A 19,660-nucleotide genomic window follows, 5' to 3' on the forward strand; every position below is an offset into this window, starting at 1 on the left:
TGCAAAGTTGTTGTTTGTGGTTGGTCATTTAAATCACCTTGTGTCACTTCAAACTCCTCCCCATTAGCTCCATTATCCAATATGAGTTGTCGTTCCCCCTCGGCCAAACTGCTGATTGGTTTATTCACATAAGGGGGTGGGGAGGTAAGCTATTCCTTTAGAATATTCATTGATGTCACGGAAAATGTTCTTCTTTTTTATCTCTATTGCTTTATTCATACTAGAATCAAAGCCAGTATAAATATGAGCATAATCATATTTATAGCGTACAAACTCTGGGTTAGTAGTAATATTATGCTCTAAAAATTCAAGTTCGGTTTTTATTGCATCAATTTGAACTGTGTATTGTTTAATTAACAGCTCTAAAATCTCAAATCCATGGTGATCAAAAGGCTGAATCAAGTCACAGTGAGCAGGAGATTTATTTATAAGGCCAACTGGATAACACCATTGGCGGAACCCTTTAGGGACAATATGCTTGGTGATACATTCACGGAAGTATGATACTTCCAGTTGCAATTTCCGACACCTGAACAATTTATTGGCAAATTCTGTAAGTTGAGTTAATATAGGCGACTCCATTGAGCTGCTAGCATTACCATTAGAACTTGTAATCATAAAAAATGAGGTAGTTTTTAAATACTCCCCCATAGTAGGCACTGTGTTAGGAGCATTATTAGTCCATTGTTCATTTAAACTAGGAGTCAGGTCATTGTGCACATTCGTCCCATTAGAAGTAGCATACATAGTAATGTGTGTACTATTTCCAGGTGACGAACGGCTCGGCATAGGATTCAAAGAGCCACTAGAAACATTTGCATATGTTAAACCTTGTCCACTTGCTCCCAGATTTTCAGATGTCCTAGAGGAAGTTTGGAATCTTCCATAATTCCTTTCCTCAATGTTCTTAGATAGCACATCCACTTGGTTAAGCAGTCGCTGTACTAAAATAGTAGTTGGGTTATCTGATGAAGTTGGGGCATTTGCCTCGACGAAAGTGCTTACAATAATTTGGTCATTGTGAAGTTTGAAGCAGCTAACTTGCTTTTTTGTTGTTTTTTACCAAGTCAGTAAAATAAAGACAATTAGACAAACGTCTCAGACACGTGAAAGCTGATCTGCATTTGTAATAGCTCTATTCTTGTCATAATATTTAATTTTCTGAGGGATCAGTTTTTCAGAGAATAAGGATTATTTTTTAGTTCCTTCTAATGTCATGACAATACTTTACAAATATGTTTCGTGAGTTTGTTATCCAGACATCCAAAAATATTTATATATTTGTGTGGTTGTGTGTGAATATCTATATATATATATATATATATATATATATATATATATATATATATCTTATATAGTGCCTATATCAGTATCCTAGAAAACAAAACAGCAAGAGGAAGAAGCTGAGGCATTACAAATGTCCTTAACAGCAGGCAATGCTTGTTTTCACTCTTCCCAGTCTTCACTGATGCCCTCTTAAGCATTTCCAGAGGCCACCAGTGGACTTCTCCTCAGAAACAGGAACACAGAGTAGCCTTCTTCCATTCTTCTGTGGAAAAGAGCCTCAGCTGTTCTATCTTTTACAGATACAGTCCAGCTGCTGCTGCTTTGGCCACAGGATTGTTAGAGTAATAGTTGCAGTAATCAACAAGGTAACACTATGAAGAAGCTCTCTTTTGATTCTCTCCAGGGACTTATTGATCTTATTGCCTGCTTTTTTGATAGTATTGTCCACAAGAGAGGACTGGAACTAGAACAGATGAGATCAATGATCTTGGGCTCTGGGATGCAATGCAGTAGAGTGCCCCCTCCAATGCCTTGGACTCTTCAACTAGTGGCAGAATGGAAATCTGCTAGGTTCTCTAGAACCTATAAAAATTCAACAAGATCACGCAGAAATATACCCCAAAATGTTACTTATAGGATGGCAGTCTATTCCTCTGTGGATTTATAATAGGTATCAAACTTTTTGCAAGCTATGTGCTCAGCATCTGTGTACCTCAGACTACTAGAACAGCACCCTTTATGATGGTCTTCTTAGGGGAGTACTCATGGCCACTCAATCTCCCTTCCCTAAATTTTACTTGTCTTATTTTATTAAATGACAGAGGAGTTATGGACAGTTATATGAAAGACCTCATGATGCTGAAAATTTTTCTAAAGGAAGGATCGCCTGAAGAATGACTTATTATCCTTTGTGTTCATAGACTCTGACCTCATTTTTCTTTGATTCATCCCCTCTCAATAGAAGAAGAGACACTTCAAGGGGTGGGGGTGGGGGTGGGGGGCAGCCTATACTCACTGGTTCTTCAGGCAAAAATACAGGGAAGGGTAGGAATCAGAACATGTGAACTGGGTCTCTTATAATAGATGTGATACAAACCAGAGGCAGCAATAGTGTGGAGAAGCCTACAAAGGATGTTTACACTTACAACAAGCTGCACATTTTGAGATAGGCCCCTCTACCTGCACAGGACTATCTTGCCAAGCATCAAATAGCACTAACATATCACAAATCCCACTGATGACATTAGGGAATCTCAAAACTCTGGATCCCACACAGTTTGGTTTTGTGAAGAGTAGATCATGCCTGCTCAACTTGGTTGACTTCTTTGAGTCAGTCACCAGAGCTGTGGATGCAGGGAAGGTGGTTCATACAGCCTACCCTGAATCTGGCCAAGGCCTTTGATACCATTCCCCACTCAGAAATCATAGAAAAACTCACTAAGCTAGGCATCAACCCCTATATCACTAGGTGGGTTGCAAACTGGTTCACAGATAGAGCCCACAGTGTGAAAGTAGCTGACTCCAAGTCAGACTGCCAACAAGTCACGAGTGGAGTCTCAGAGGGATTGGTCCTGGGTCCGCTCCTGTTTGGTATCTACTTCTCAGAAGTCCAGTCCATCATGAAGGGACTCTGGCTGGCAAAGTTCGCAGATGATTGCAAGTTGGGAGCCATTATTATCTCCCCAAGTGATGTTGATATCCAACAGAAAGGCCTCACTGAGACCAACGACTGATGTCAGAACCATGACCTTAAGCTCAATGCCAAAAAATGTGTTGTCATCCCCTTTTGGAAAAAAAACAATTCCCATGATCTACCACATCGATGGTAGTCCACTGAATACAGAAGACCTTATAAGAGATCTGAGAACACAGGTTGACAGCAACCTCTCTTTTGACCACCACACTGTCACTGTGGTCAGAAAGTCCTTCTATGTGGCACATCTCATTACTAAGGGTTTTGCATCCAGGAAGAAAGAGGTCATTGTCTCTCTCCACTCTTCCCTTATTACGCCAATCATCAAGTACAATGCCCCATTTGGCATGTGCCTCATTAGACACCTGCAACAACTGGAGAGGCCGCAAAAGTACCTCACAAAGAGGATCCTAAGCCTTAAACACTTGTCCTATATGGACAGACTCAAAAAACTCCAACTATTCTATGTCTCTCATATCGCCTACTTAGAGGTGATCTCTGCTTGACTTATAAAGTCGTGTCTGACCCAGCTCTGTTAGAAATGCTACATCTAAAGTAATCCCAATCCCTTTGCACCACACGCTCCAAAGACCTCAACCTATTTGCCACAATCGTTAGAACATGCTGGAGGGACAGGTTCATAATCCAGAGACTGCCCATGCTATGGAATGGACTTGCCGTACATGTCAAGCAGAGCACCTCACTGGCCCTCTTCAAATGAAACCTTGATAAGTGGATGGGAAATAGAAAATTCACCCTGGGGAACACTCCAGTGACTCTACTCAACAGAGGCACTAGGAACTAAGGTCGGGTGGCACGATGCTAGGGCACTTCTATGAGCTAGGCTTGTAAAGGCTCTTGGGCCATTAGCCTGGTACACATCTATGAACCTATGAACCTATGAAAACTGTACTTGTACATCAGAAACCTCAGCAATGCTGCCTGCACCACCATAGACTTAGCCAAGCAAAATATTAAACAGCTTCCACATATCCCTCAACCTAGTGACAACTGTAGAACTGTCTGTCACAGACAATTTAATAGAAGAACCTTAACCCTCTTTAGTGAATTAAAAAAAAATGGGGCTTGGTGAGGAAAAATGTCCTAAAAGCATTCAAATCCAGCTCTCCTTTCCCAAAGTGTCAGAGGAATTTTTCTCCTGCTTCTTTTGTGTCATCAGTTGAGGACAGGCATGTGGTGATTTCCTCATCAGTTGCAGGAGGCCTTGCTGCAAGCAAAGGATGGAAGCTGCTGTGATGGCTGAATTAGATGGAGTGGGTTTTAGCCATTACCCGCCTTCATGTTTCTTACCTTTCACTTTGCTTCAAGTCCTACCTGAGAATGTGGGAAGGAGTCTCTTGTGAATCTGTGTACTTGATCCTTTCTGTGCTGTTTTTCACAGAGCACTGAGCTATGCCTTACAATTTTTGCTCTTCCTATGCTTGGCAAACAGCATGATCTATTAGCATAAATGTCACTCCCACTCCTTTTGTTCCTCGTTTCCGCTGTAGAGATCCCACATTAATGTCACCCCCACTCCTTTTGTTCCTCGTTTCCACTGTAGAGATTCCATATTAATGCCACTCCCACTCCTTTTGTTCCTCGTTTCCGCTGTAGAGATCCCATATTAATGTCACTCCCACTCCTTTTGTTCCTCGTTTCTCCTATAGAGATCCCATTACTGTGAATCCTTGTTGGTGATCTGACACATAAAGAAATACTCTGAAGGCCAAAGCTTTTTCAGCCTTAAATAGAAGAACTTTTCCTTTTTTCTTTTCTGAATGTTAGACTCAAGATGTGAACTATTTAAGCATGAAAGAAAGAATTGGGGAAACTTGGATTAGTCATTCATAGATCTGATCCAAGGCATCATGACATATGGTAGGGGTTACTATTTCCTCTCCCAAGTGTAGTAACATGAGCATGCATGAAAGGCAATAAGAAAGGATCGCCCATCACAGTAAGCCCACTGTAACAAGATTAGCCTACTAAATATATATATTTTGAAAATAAATTATGCATCACATATGTTGCATGGCAAAAGAAATACACAAGATTATTTAAGACTGGGACATTTCCTACAGCAAATGGGAAGTAAATTCTAGTAACCAATGCAACCTTTTGAGATATATACCCTACTTAGAAAAATGTATTATAATACATATTGCTAAACATTAAAGATACCGTACTAAGAGAGTAAACTATACTAAGCAAATAATCTTGTAATATAAGTGTAGACAGGCTTTTATAGTTAAGGAACAGTTACTGAGAATCTTAGTGAGGCACAGGAGGAGAACTAGGAGGGGATGAGAAGAGAGGACATAATAATCCATTATAAATACTGGTATGGGGGGAGTCTAGACAAGCTGTAGGCACTCTAAGTGATGTGCAGGTACTTGCAGATATTTGTACTTCATTAAGTCACCCTGAACAATGGTTCTTATTCCTCCCTCTTACTGCTGAATCATGGCATGGGGTTGCCTAGAAGAAGTCACTGCCTTCAGCCATTCTAGACTTTCTGCCCCAGTACAATTCTGTGGTAGCTGGGTAATCCCTGCTGCCTGTAAGGATGCTACTATTATTGCAATAGATTATCATAATCTATACTGCATCCTGACACTCCTGCAACCTGTTTAGTGTTATAATGTGGCACAAGTGATTATATTTTCATCTTTATATCACACTGATTTATTTTTCAAGGACAATAATAAAATGAGTGACAAGCTATTCAATAAAATAAAGATGACCGAAGCATGAAGCTATAGCTAGTTTTTAATAGAATATATTCATCAAAATGCATTCATATTGGACTGAAGTATAACTGACTGACAAATGGCGAATGAGACTTTATCATTTTTCTTTGCAGGGCACTCCAGAATGTAACATACCTAATGCTCTACTAAGACAGAAAACATCAGTTCAGATTTTTCACATAATTTCAAAATCTGTCAAGAGCTTTTCAGATTGCACATCAGATGCACAGGTACCTATAGGTTAGAAAACTGCATATTATCTTGTTTCATGAGTATTTACATTACATTTTTTCCAGTTTTTAAATCAAATCCTTGTTAGCTGGAAGTATTAAGCTATGCTATATATTTACAAACAGTTGCTACTGCTGCATATGGATGTAGTGAAACTCATTAATCCATCCTAGAATGCTGGCTTATGGAAACAATACCTTATAAAAGTCATGAGGTGTGTTTATTCTCCATTGATTCACAGCCCAAAAGAAAAGGCAGAGGAAGAACAAGATACAAAATATACATTTCACTGATGATTGTTGAAATTTGTGTTGGGCCACATTCCAAAAGGTTTGGGGCAGCAGAGGCTCGACAGAGAGATCTCATCACTGACCTAAAGAACAGTTACTCATCACTGACCCAATGCACTCGTCACTGACCCAATGAACACAGCCACACCATCAAAAAGTGGGAGAAGCATCGAGCGCTGCATCCATTTCAGTTCTTGATCACTGCACAGGAATTTTACACCTGTGAAACAGAGATAGTGTGCCCCTTAGCATTCGTCATTAATGAACTGCATTAACAATGCATGACACTTGCCAAAAGTGCACAATTTTATCAATGGAGCCCACAACCTGACTTATGGGTACCAAAGTAGGGCTTTAAACATAACACTATTTACCAGACAGACGTCATTTAAGCAGAATAAGCATGTTTGGGTTTCTTCGGCAGCTCCATTATCCTTGGACCAGTATTAAGCAACCGGACCAGTACATACAATGAAGTTGGCAAGAAAAGTTTATGTGAAGCCTAGAATGCAGCCGAAGACAGACGTTTCAACAGCAAAGTTAATATGTCAGCCGCCATTACAGAACTGAAACATCTAAATTATTGAAATACACATTTCACTACACAGTGTAATAAATATTTTTCACCCCTTTCATGAATTAAGGTGAAAGTGAGAGAGGACTGATAACTCTAGGTCCTGTTTATGTGCCACACACAACTAGGAAACCTGTATGAATTTTTTAAATGAATGTTCTGTTCCTCTACTATTGTCTGCGCACTATTGCATTATTTTTGGTAATGACTGGAAATATGGGGGGCAGACAATGCACTCTGCTCTTATTTTCTGTCTGGTTCTTCATGTTTGTGGTTGCTAACACTAATCACACACAATATTAAAAGCACTCTAATACAGTAAGGAAATCAGCACTTTCAATTCATTGTCGGTTCTTTACCCATTTTAGGAATTATTCATATTTTTAAGATGGACATATAAAAATATAATTTTCTACTTTCTCCACTAAAAGGTGCCCTCTGCTAAACTACACTAGTCTGTACCCACTCACTAGGGGAGATGGCAACAGACCATGTTCTGTCAGTTCAAGATATTTCCTAATATCCACATCATAAGGTGTGACATAAATCCTGTTTGACATACAGGGCTGTCCATTTTTCTCACCTCAGTTTGACACTGTAGGTACAACTCACAAACATAATATGGGGTCTCACTCCACTCATTGTACAAGTGGTCTGCCAGTTCATGCTTACCCTGACATTTGGGCCAGCATCAAGGAGAAAGGTGAATGTCATGGAGTTCCTGGACATAAGTGCTGGTAAAACTCCTCATCTGCATGCATTAAACAAGGAGATACACAAGCCTGCTTTCAGAATCTCCTATGCCTGAATTATTCTGCAAGTTCAACGCAGCTACCTGACCAAAACATAAATGATTTTGGAATCTGTCACATAATGAAGTGTAGCTTCACTGCACACATATCAGTATCATATCTATCAACCTCTTACAACAAAAAATCTAGAGAAAGCCATAAATAATGGGGGACAAAGCCCCCGAAATAGGGATACTTTTTAAATCTTGCTCTTACAAACTTAGAAAGTTGATAGAATAACAGGTTTTGCATCAGCATGACTTTTCTGAACTGTATTCAGTACGAAACCCAAATTTCTTTCATTATTTTCTGACTCTAACCCTCAATGATTTACCAACAATTTGCCAGAAAACCACACTTTTATGAAAAACAGACCATAAATATGAGGGAAAAATCTGGACATTCTGCGAAAATCTGTACAGGTTTGAGGTATGAACTAAACAGATCTTCAAAATGCACCAGATGAGATGAAAACAAATAAAGTTATGTCAAGTTTTCCAATGTCTTGTGCATACATTTCATAGTGATGTTGATTTCCTCTATTTCCTGGTCACTATCCACCTTTGAGTACAGTACAAGGCAAGGCATGCCATCTTAGAATACACTTCACTGTAAAATTCAACAAAATCATCTCCCACCCCAATACTATACATGCATGAAACTTTGGCCCATGTTTGGCCCATGGTAAATTAAGGTACACTGCTGAATTTAGAATAAGCTTTGCATAAATAATATTGATCGATAATACCGAATGTTACGGAATCACATTGAGGCATTTCAGCATAGTAACACATATGTGTACCAAAACAGTCTCTCGCAACACAAACTGTCATTTTTCCACTCTCTGGCTTGTAAATATTCAAGTGTAATATCTTCTGTAAAGTTCAAGAGAGTGTGTTATCTCAGCAGTTTGTCACTGCAATGTAACACTACATCTTTTGGAATCTGGACATAGATAAAAATTTGTTTATTTTCAGGCAGGAGGTACAAGAATAAAAAAAAAATTATAAAAATGTCTATATGGATGTATTTCATGGGTCTATATCATGACATCAAAATGTCATAATATCGAACACCTAAAGATCGACCAGTATTCATTGAAGCGCATTTGGGCAAATCGATGAATACTTAAAGGGCAAAAATGTAGTTGGCCAACTACACAATGTTGCCCTTTCCTCCACTGTAGTGCAATCTCAGAGTTGGTACATTTAGTTAGGGGGGTGTGGGGGGCGTAGCTCCCCACATAGGTGGGTTTGTTTTAGGTTTAGTTTGTTTTGTTGTATTGCGAAGCAAGTGTTTGTTTGTCCTGTAAGTTTTCATGGATTCGCGGAAATGCGTTTCGATGAATAGTGGTTAGTCTTTAGGTGTTCGATATTACAATGTATCGATGTCATAATATAGACCCAGATTTCATATCTTTTAAAGCTGCAGCAGAGCATCTCACCACCATTTTCCACAATAAACAGAATATAATGGTAAATGTAGCATAACAAACTTGGCCCAGTGGTGTAACAAAATTAAAGGCATATGGCTTTTTGAAGCGTGACTGGCTTGGTGAGGTATAACTGTTTCAGATCATGCAGCAGTAAATGCTAAGATAAAGCTGTGGGGTAATGGGGTAAAAATGTGACACTGGCAATTCCCTACTCATCTGTTAAACAGACAGAAATGTAGGAGTGGGTAGTGGAAATGATGTGTGTGCGATTAGGGAAAAAAGAGATTTCTTCAGAAAGGATAGCTAGTGAGGGGGATAAAATAAAAATGGAATTCAAAACCTGGTAGAAATAACGAGAAAGGTATGGCAAAAAAGTAATAGGAATTATCTAGAGAAGCTGACAAAGGATGAAGTGTTGCAGAAAAAGAAAAAATCTCAAAGAAAAAGAACAGAAGCAGATGAAGAGTGCTAAAGGGAGAATAAAGTATTTGGATGACATGCAGGAGTTTTGAAAGGTTGCCATTAAGAAACTGCTTTGGATAACAGTTTCAGGCTGGATGTTCTACAAGCACATGGGTCCCAAGCTCTTGAATGCCACTCTTTCAAAGCCAGGGCGCTGAGGGTCTTGCAGATTGGGTAGGCTGCTGCCACTTGCCTTGTGCTCAAACTGGGATATGAGCAGCTGTTGCAGCTTACCTGAAAATATTTCTCAAGTCCAAGCGAGGTAAGGGCAGCAGCTGTGGTGAGGGATCATGAGGAACTGAAAATTAATTTATGCAGTAGTCTGGAAGGAGATTTTAGGTTTAGGGAACAGAAAGGGAGTCAGAACAGGGATGAGATTTTAGGTTTCCGGAGTGTGAAGGAAGTTTTACAGTTAGGCTGCAAGCATACCTCTCAACTGTCCAGATTTTTCCTTATATTTTTGGTCTGTTCCTCATAAAATTTGCAGTCTTCAGGATGTTTGTGGCAAATTAGTGAAGACTGAATTCACTACATAATGACAGACATTTGAGTATCAGACTTCATATCCTTCAGAAAAAAACATGATAACATAATATTTTTTTATTCTAGCAACTTTCTAAGTTTATGAGAGCAATATTTAAACTTTGGCCCTATTTTTGGGGCTTTGTCCCCCATTATTTTTGGATTTATCCAGATTTTTATGCTAAGAGGTTCAGAGGTATTGCTGCAAGAAGGGAGTCTTGGCATTAGGGAGTGGAAATGATACTTTATGTTTAATGAGCAGGACAGTAATGTTATTGTTAGGGAGTGGGAGGTGCATTTTAGGTTCAAAGATATGAAAGAGAGTTTTACAGTTAGGGTGAGAAAAGGGTGTTCTAGGGATTAGAGTTAGGCTTCTGGTAGGACTATACAGTTTTGTAGGCTAGGGTTGTGGGAGGTCTAAGAAGTTTCAGAAGCTTGAGTGAGTGGAAGTTAGGACACTTGCCTTTTTAAGCAATCAGCAGTAAGCAAGTGTGGTATGAGCAAATAGCACATGGGCATTTGTAGTATACCCCTCCAGAGCACAAAAACTTTTAGACAATGATTTAAATGGCAGAAGGTACAAAAGGTTGTCACCACAATAAGGGAGCGTATGTAAGAAAAATAACCAGAGATCTTAAAGAGGTATTTGACATATTTTAGACAATTTTTGAAAATTTGAACAAAGCAGAAGAATCTGAAAACCAACAAAAGGTAAAAATGGAAACCATTTTGGAAGACATAAATATGCTGGGGTTGGAGGAAGTTGAGGCTCAACAGTTGTTGAGATAAAAAAACAATGCATAATCAATCAACAAGGTAGTCTCTAGGAGCCGACAGTATTCCTGTGGAAGTCTGGAAGTTAGGAAAGAAAGTAATGAAATGGAAGGTTTTGTTTAACCCTACTTTAAGGGGGATGGGGATACTAGATCTAGGAATGAAGCTGTGTTGGCTGTATTACCCCAAAACTGTGAAAACCATCCAGGCACAACTTCTTATAGACCCAATTCAATTTGGTAGCGTTGCTGCCTCACAGTAAGACGCTGTCCGGTTCGATTCTCAGCTACAGCGTCTTCTGCGTGGAGACATGCGTGAATGGGCATACCTTTGTTGAAGGTTGTGTGTCAGGGCTGGTAACTCGGCATGTAAAAATCAACTACCAATCATTAGCGGACCGGAGTTCGCTGTGGCGACCCCTAACCGGGACAAGCCGAAAGACACAACAACATTATAATGTGTTTATATCTTCACTACCTACTAGTATTGCAAAGGTGTTACAAAATTGATTAATATGGATCAATGTGGTTTTATGGAGGGGGGGGTCAAACATGTGACAACCTTAATAAAACAACCCAAAAGGAAAAAGAATGTAAGAAAACACTGATGTTGTTGATAAGGAATGAGACAGAAGAACATTCAATATAAAGTCAGTTGGTATTTTCTGAAAAGAAAAAATGGTAACATTTGAATTCCCTGAAATAATAATAGGGTTAATACAGGGTTTATGAAGGATCAGAAGCAAGAATTAAGGCTGGAGGGCTCCGTTCTCATAAGCTGCATTTGGATAGAGGAAAAAAGCAGGGATGCCCTCTCTTCCCTTTGTTATTTGTTTTATATTTACTGACATTAGCAAAGAAAGGGACTCGCAAATTCAAATATATAATTAGAATGATAAAATACATAATTAGCTATAATTATAATTAGAATGATAATCAGGAAAATGTAGCTTTACTTCCAAATGATAAATGGAGAAAAGGAGATCTCAGTGTTGTGAAGCGTTTTGAGACAATTTCAACTCATTCTAGGATGAAAAAATGAAGATAAAAAATGCTATAGCAATAATCTATGTACTCATAAGAAGCAAGTTTACAAGGTAATAGAGAAAGGCATTTTTATCTGTAGGGATGATTACAGGAAGGGATAGAAAACATAAGCAAGAGGGGGGCTGGAAATTTACTTGTGGAAATTAGCAAAAGAACCAATGTATTTGGAGCAAATGACTACAGAAGGAAAGATAATAGGGTGGAATGAGACCAAGTAGAAGTTTGGCATGCAGGCTACAAACTCCTGTCCCTACCAGGGCTGATAGAGTACAGACAAAGAGACAGAGGGAGAGAAATGTTAGGCGAAATACCAACTCTAGTAGAGTTAATAGTCTTACCTAGAACAGGTGTTGCTATTAAAAATAGATAATTAGTAGGACATATAAAATATTGAAAGGAAACTATAAGATTCAATCAGGAGGGCTTAAAAAAATTGGGAAAAGAGAATGTAAAGGCAATTTACAGAGGGTGGCATCTGTATGTCTCCAAGTTTAGATGGTTGAGGATTTTTGCATGGAAGTATTTCCATAGGTATTTTTATACACCAAGCAGACTTCAGATAACAAATGCTAAAGGTGTACTGTGAAACAGAGAGGTAATTGTGACCATGCTTTTTGGAATTACATGAAATATTTGATTTTTTAAGAATTCTCTAAAGAGTACATTGTCAGAAATGCTGGGGGAGCAAATGATTGTAACTAAGGAAATCATTCTTTTGAGGTGGGATATGGGTTCTGAATTGCCTAGACATATCAAGATCTTACCAAGTTAAATATCTGCTTCCAAAAATGCAGTTACTAGAAAAATGTAAATCAAAATCTAAACCAACTCTAACTGAAGTATTGAATATTGTACAGAAGACAAAAGAATAGGAGGCAGGGGTTCTTTAGAAAAGGTAAACAGCAAATTATGTAGAAATCAACAGATTTGTGTGAACATTGCATACAGAAAAACATTCAATAAAAGTAGTGTGGTTAAAGGAAGAACAGGAATTGAGCAATTTATGTAATGTATGAGTGAATGCAGATTATTCATTAAGTCTTGCACGTGTGGTAAAGTGCAATAATTCAGTAAAGCTGGTTAAAAAAAGATAGAAAAAAATAAAATAAAAACAGCAGAATATGCTTAACTGTCCCGGCTAGTTTTGTAATGCACTCAAAAGTGAGAGAATAACAAGACAGGTATTTAAGCAGCGTTGTATCAGCAGGACTTTTTAGCTGTCCTCTTTTTAGGGAATCTGGCACAATGAGTTACATAGCTTGACAGAAGGCTTTCCCTTCCAAAATACAGAACCTGATGCAGACAAGCCTTTGTAGACTGCCTTTGCATCATATTACCAGACATAAATCTTTCAGCAATCAGTATCTCCTGATACATTTTTACCAACACTGAAGCTGGTACTGCAGACACAGAAATAAACTAGAGAGCATTAACTGCATAAGGATTCAAATATTGTTGCTGAGAAATGGACAGAGACACTGATTAAAAAAGAACTAATAAAGAAAAAGTAAAAATTGAAATTCCAAGTGCTGAAAACTAGTCATAACACTGAACATGTTGTAATTTCTCCTCATTACTATAATCGTTATAACTGTTAATGCCTCTACATGCAAGGACATTTAAAACACATTTAGGTACAGAACAATGGAAACAGCAAAGTGTCAGTTTTGCAAGGATTAAACAGAAGTAGAAATAGAAGTTAATATAAATGAATATTCCAATGTCAAATTGCATGAAATACCATGTTTTCCTGCACACTGACAGTCCAAATTCTGGAATTTTGAGCTACCTTCCCTGCAAAATTCATGCTCTTGGAAATGGCCCCATCTCATTATAATGTCACATAAGCTGCTTTTTTATCTGGTCTCCGTAACCGCCCCCCATCCTACAAACACAGGAATACAGCTGCAGTTATGGATATGGATATAGCTATGCATGAATGCATATATAACTAAAAAGGTCTATTGCACATCAAGCAGAAGAGAATGAAGGTAAGATTCAGAAATGGTAACTACATACCATGAACTTTGAAGGGGTCTTCTACTCCACAGAAGGTGCATGGTTCACAGACAGAATCACTCTGCTGTCACTTTCAGCATAATGTTGAGCAGGTATCTGTACTGACAGGGCATGACAGCGACAAACCAAGTACATCAATAGAGCATTCACTGCAGGGTAAGGAGCATAGCAGCCTGTGTACCCTGTAGGCACATTGCAGTGAAAAATAGAATTTATATGGTTGCGGGTGGTTATGCAGATATGCTTGAAGAATAACTACAAATAACTGCTACTGGACCACCCATGTTGCCATGCTGTTCTCCCAGTACTTTTATCAGGGCTCTTAATACATTCAATTTTATATGTAAAGAAGCCATATATCATAGCATAACAGGCTGCGTATCTGCTAGTTTGTTACCCAATATAGTGAAGTATGGTCCCTGGATGCCTAGCACAATGGGAGACATTTTTCACTTACCTGTGTTTAATATATACAGAGACACGCGTGTACACACACACACACACACACACACACACACACACACACACACACACACACATAGAAGTGTGCACTTTATCACATAAATAGGTGTGTGTGTGTGTGTGTGTGTGTGTGTGTGTGTGTGTGTGTGTGTGTGTGTGTGCGTGTGCATGTGCATGTGCGTGTGCATGTGTGTGTGTGTGTGTGTGTGTGTGTGTGTGTGTGTGTGTCTGTACATGTGAAACTGACAGGGAAAGTTACAAAATCCGGCTATCAATATAGTCATATGAAAGTGAGTGATAACCAGGGGATTGGGCATGTCATAATAGGACCCAGTGCTGCTTCTGTTATGCAGCTCTACTGGCAGCTGTGTTCTGTCCTTCCCTGTGCACATGCCGATTGCTTTGTGTGACACAGACAGTAGCAATAATCATAGACATCCAAGGTATAATGAAAACATAAAACTGATGATAAACAAGGCTGTTTAATTAATATGGCAATGGAGGCTCATTTTCTGAATGTCATCTTTTTTTTTTTTATTATGGCATGGTGACACAGAAGCTTCCTCTTTTGTTCAATATGTTACTTCTTTTTTTTCCATAATAAATCTTTATTGTGATATTATTTTCAAACACAAGTAAGAACAAAAATAACATATATTCACAAATCAAACATTAACTAATATCACTAATAACCGCACTCTATATACAATATTTACAAGAATGCTTCCATGTAATACATTTAAATATAAAAAAGCATAAGAGTAAATGCAAGTAATAGACAGTTGATTACTAAATTCTCTCCACACACATAAATAATTATTAATATTTCCAAGTTGAAAATACTATGCAAGTATAATATTAAAAATCTGTTCCCAAATTTTTGGATTATTAACATTTTTATTTTGTGGGTTTAATAGTAATTTATGAGCCAATATATGTTTTGTTGCTAGAACTCTAAAGTTCTGCCATGAAGTTTTAGATGGGTCTAACCAATTTGAAGCTATATAAAGCTTCTTTAATAGAAAAATATTAATATATATAATAATTTGTGATTTAGGGATCTCTTTCGGGGGAATATGCAGAATCATAAATTTCCATGATAAAGTTGTACTTTGGTAACCCACCTTCTGAAGTTGACTCTTAAGGGAATTCCAAAGTATGAAAATACATTTACAACTCCAGAACATATGAAGAAGATCAGCTGGTTGATTCTTACAATATGGACAAGTTGGTGAATTTTTGGGATTAAATTTATGCAGGGTAAGGCGTGTATAATATGCATTGTTCCAAATCATCAACTGGGTATATATTAATTTTTGAAGAGAAGTAGATTTGATGGTCAAGTCAATTGCTTTTAACATATTACTTCTATCTGTCAGTAAAATTTTCTCTTCCCAGTAGTTTGATAACAAAATTTTATCATAGGTTCATAGGTTCATAGGTTCATACTAGGCTATCTGCCCTAGGGCATTAGTATACTGTGCCTCTGTCTAACAGTGACACAGAAGTGATACCCGGGGTAAACCTACGATCTCCCATCCACTCATCAAGATTCCTCTTGAAGAGAGTCAATGAGGGACTCTGCCTAACCTGGACTGGGATTTTATTCCACAGTGAAGGGAACCTCTGGGTTATGAATCTGTCCCTCCAGCATGTCCTATTTATTTCAGTGCTGAGGTTCAAGTCTCTCGCGCCAGTAGCTCCGATGGGATTGGATTTTCTGAGGTGCAGCATGTCCATTAATTCCGGTTGGACATGGCTTTATCACGCAGGCACAGATCGCCTCTGAACAGGCGGTATGCCACTGAGTAGAGCTGGAGTTTCTTTAACTGGGCAGCATATGGCATCTGTTTGAGCCCTTTGATCATCTTGGTGAGGTACTTTTGGGGTCTTTCCAGTTGCTGCAGGTGTCTGGTAAGGTACATCCCAAAAGGCATTGTACTCAATTATGAGCCTGATGAGGGATGAGTAAAGACCTCTGATTTAGATGTGAATCCCTTCATGATTAGGTGGGCTATATAAAATGTTTTTCTAACCACTTTGGCCACGTGGTTGTCAAATGAGAGATTGCTATCAACTTGGGTCCCCAGGTCCCTAATTACTTCTTCTGTACTTAATGGATTACCACCTATGTGGTAATTTGTTTTTGCCAAAGGATGACTATACACTTTTTGGCATTTAGTTTGAGGCCATGACTCTGGCACCAGTTGTCTGTTTCTATGAGGCCCTTTTGGAGGATGCTTGTGTCGGGTGGAGAGTCGATTATGGTGCCCAGTTTGCAGTCATCTCACAGTCCTTCCGTGTTGGCCTGTACCTCACCGAAATATATACCGAACAAGAGAGGTCCCAGGACTGAGCCTTGTGGGACACCACTTGTAACTGGTTTGGAGTCTGACATGGCTCCAGCAATTCTAACCATGTGGGTTCTGTCCTTGAGCCAATTTGCAATCCATCTAGTGACATAGGGGTTTATATTTAAGCTTGTGAGCTTATCTATAATGCCCGAGGGGGTATTGTATCAAGGCTTTTTCGAGGTCCAGGTAGGCTGTGGACCACCTTCCCTCGTCAATGGCCTTGGTGACTGTTTCAAAGAAATCAACCAGGTTTAAGAGGCAGGATCTGCCCTTAACAAAGCCGAACTGGGTAGGATCCAGTGTTTTAGGTCCCCAATATCTTTATTTATGAGGTCCATGATGATCCTTTCCATAGCTTTGCAGACCAAGCTAGTCAGGCTTATGGGGCGATAGTTTCCAGGATCCATTGAGGCACCACCTTTATGGAGAGGGACCACTGTTGCTGTACGCCACTCTTTGGGCACATATCCTGTAGTAAGGCTGAGATTGAACAGTAGTTTTATGTTTGGGTTTAGCTCTTCTTGGAGTTCATGTAGGATGGTCCCACTGATGCTGTGTTTTTTGCTTTGGAGATTACCTGAGCATCTGAGATGTCAGGGGGGCAGCACTCTGCTGGGATAGATATTTGCCCTTTTGGTGGGGGGGGGGGGAGAAGTTTGTGCTTAACCTGTCAGCTAGGATGTTGGCAATGTCTGTGGGTTCGTGTATTTTTGTCATTTTGGACTAATTCTGAGCATATCTGGGAATTACCACCCAGGTTCCTAACATAACTAAAGAAAGCCTTGTGATTATCCTTAGTGTCCTGTGCAATTTTTCTCTCGAAGCTGGCCTTACACAATTTTATGTGTGCCCAAAGTTTTTTGCTAATACTGATCAGTGATGCCTTCCCTTTTTGGGATTTTGCTCTATCATTTAGTAGCTTCCTCCTTCTGTTGTATAGTTTGTTTATGGCTGGGGTCCACCAGACAGGACATCTGCCTTTGGAGGATTGGGTCGTGGTTTTATTTGGGATCGCATGATCCATGCATTCTTGAAGGTGTTCATAGAATGTGTTTATAAAGGATTCTTTTCCACAGGCCGGGGCTTTGAAGGATTCCACCTCAGTTTTGAGGAGTGTGAAATTTGCTTTAGAGAAGTTTTTCACTGTGGTTTTCTGGGCAGGTGGGGTCGATGTGAATATCCAGTGAGATTAGTTTATGGTCTGATCTTACCAGTGAGGGATACACTTCTGGTCTGGAGCATAGAGTCCCCATGTTGGTGATGATCAGGTCCAGTATGGTTTCCCCTCTTGTGGGAGTGGTGACAAGTTGTTCCATAGCATTTGAGTTTATAAATTCTAGGAACCTTTGGGCTAGGGTATTGGAGCTAGAGTAATGCTCCCAGTCTATGTTTGGGTAGTTATAATGGTGTTTAGACCTTCATATTTTCCAGTGTTCTCAGGAAGACCGAGTGGGGTTCCTGGGTTTGTGGTCTGTAGCAGGCTATAAACTGGAAGGCAGTTTTACCCACTGTTAGTTGCACATGGATAGTCTCTGATGCTTTTTGCCACCAACCTGGAGGTGTGGGTATCTTTGATGAATATCCTCCTTTTGTGGTTCGGTCCAAGTTTTGGGGCGAAAAGCATGGTATGAGGTATAACCTGGTAGTGCTGGGGTGCTCTCGGAGCCCTGAACCAGGTTTCTGTTACTGCACAGATATCGATGTTCTCCATGCTAAGGAGAGTTTGCATGCATCTTGAGGTTTAGACTTCTGGCGTTGAGTAGCATTACTCTTAGTTTCTTATCCCTTGTGATACCTATGGAGGTGGGTTTGTCTTTTGAGCCTTGGCTAAAAAGACACTATGGGGTAGCAAGAGCCTTTGCAATATCCCAAAGCCCAGGGTGACAGGTGCAAGCCGCCCCTAGCGAAGCATCGTGGCTTGTCGAGCATATCATCCCAAGCTGACAGGCATTGGATCCCCTTTGAATGACACCAGTAGCCAGTTGTTGAAATTGATCATCTTGTCTTCATATTGTGGCATCATTCTTGGTGAGGGTAAGATGCTACTCAAGGTCAGGCGGCCTGGGCTACATGCTCAGAGAGCTCCTTTTATGTCTCTTTTCATGTAGTCCAGGGAGGTACGTCTCAGGTCATTCACACCAGCATGGACAATGACTGAGTCATATTTGTACTTGCCTTGGAGTGACCTGAGTGCTTGTGTTATGTGGTGGATCCTGCTCACCATGACCCTCTCCTTGTTCAGCCTGGTGAGCGGGACGTCAGTGTGCCGATAGATAAGTCACCTATTACAAGTGTATCAGGTGTGTTGTTTAGTCTTAAGGGCTGTGACTGTTCGGCACACTGGCTTTGTGCAATATGTGTTGCACGTGTCTTGTTTTGCTGCTTGGGTGTCTGCTTTGGAGGTCTCTGCTGCGCAGATCTTTATTTAGAGCCTCAGTATGTTTTTGTGTGATTATGTGTTTGGTTTGCTGTCGTGGTATGTCTATGTGAGACTGGAATTGTAGTGAGTGTGGTTTCCTTCTCCTCCTGACTGGTTATGCCAGTACTGAGTTGAGAGAGCTTAGCCTCCAGTTTGGCTATATGGTTGCATCTCTCACATGTGTTGGAATTTGTTGGGAGGAGGAGAGGGTTGTCTGTGCACATGAGGCAGTTGTAACATTACCTCAAGATTCCCAGATTCACCAGCTGGAGAGGAGATTGACAACTCACCTTTGGACATGCTAGAATAATATTGGGAATTCCTTAATAATTGAAAACCAGGGCCAGTGGGGAGTGAGGGTGTAGTGCTTTTAATTTTTAGTGCTGACTTATATAATTCCTTTAGTGAGCAAGTGCCAGGTAACTTAAGTGCAATGTGTAACAGGTAACTTAAATGCAAAAACGACAAACAGTAACTTTCTTTCAAGTGAAAGAAGGACCTAAGTACAGTAAGCAATGCAGATATCACTAGTGATCCACAGAAGCTGA

Source organism: Protopterus annectens, chromosome 3.part1, assembly GCF_019279795.1.
Source record: "Protopterus annectens isolate FY-2018-M chromosome 3.part1, PAN1.0, whole genome shotgun sequence".
In the NCBI taxonomy this organism is placed as follows: domain Eukaryota; kingdom Metazoa; phylum Chordata; order Ceratodontiformes; family Protopteridae; genus Protopterus; species Protopterus annectens.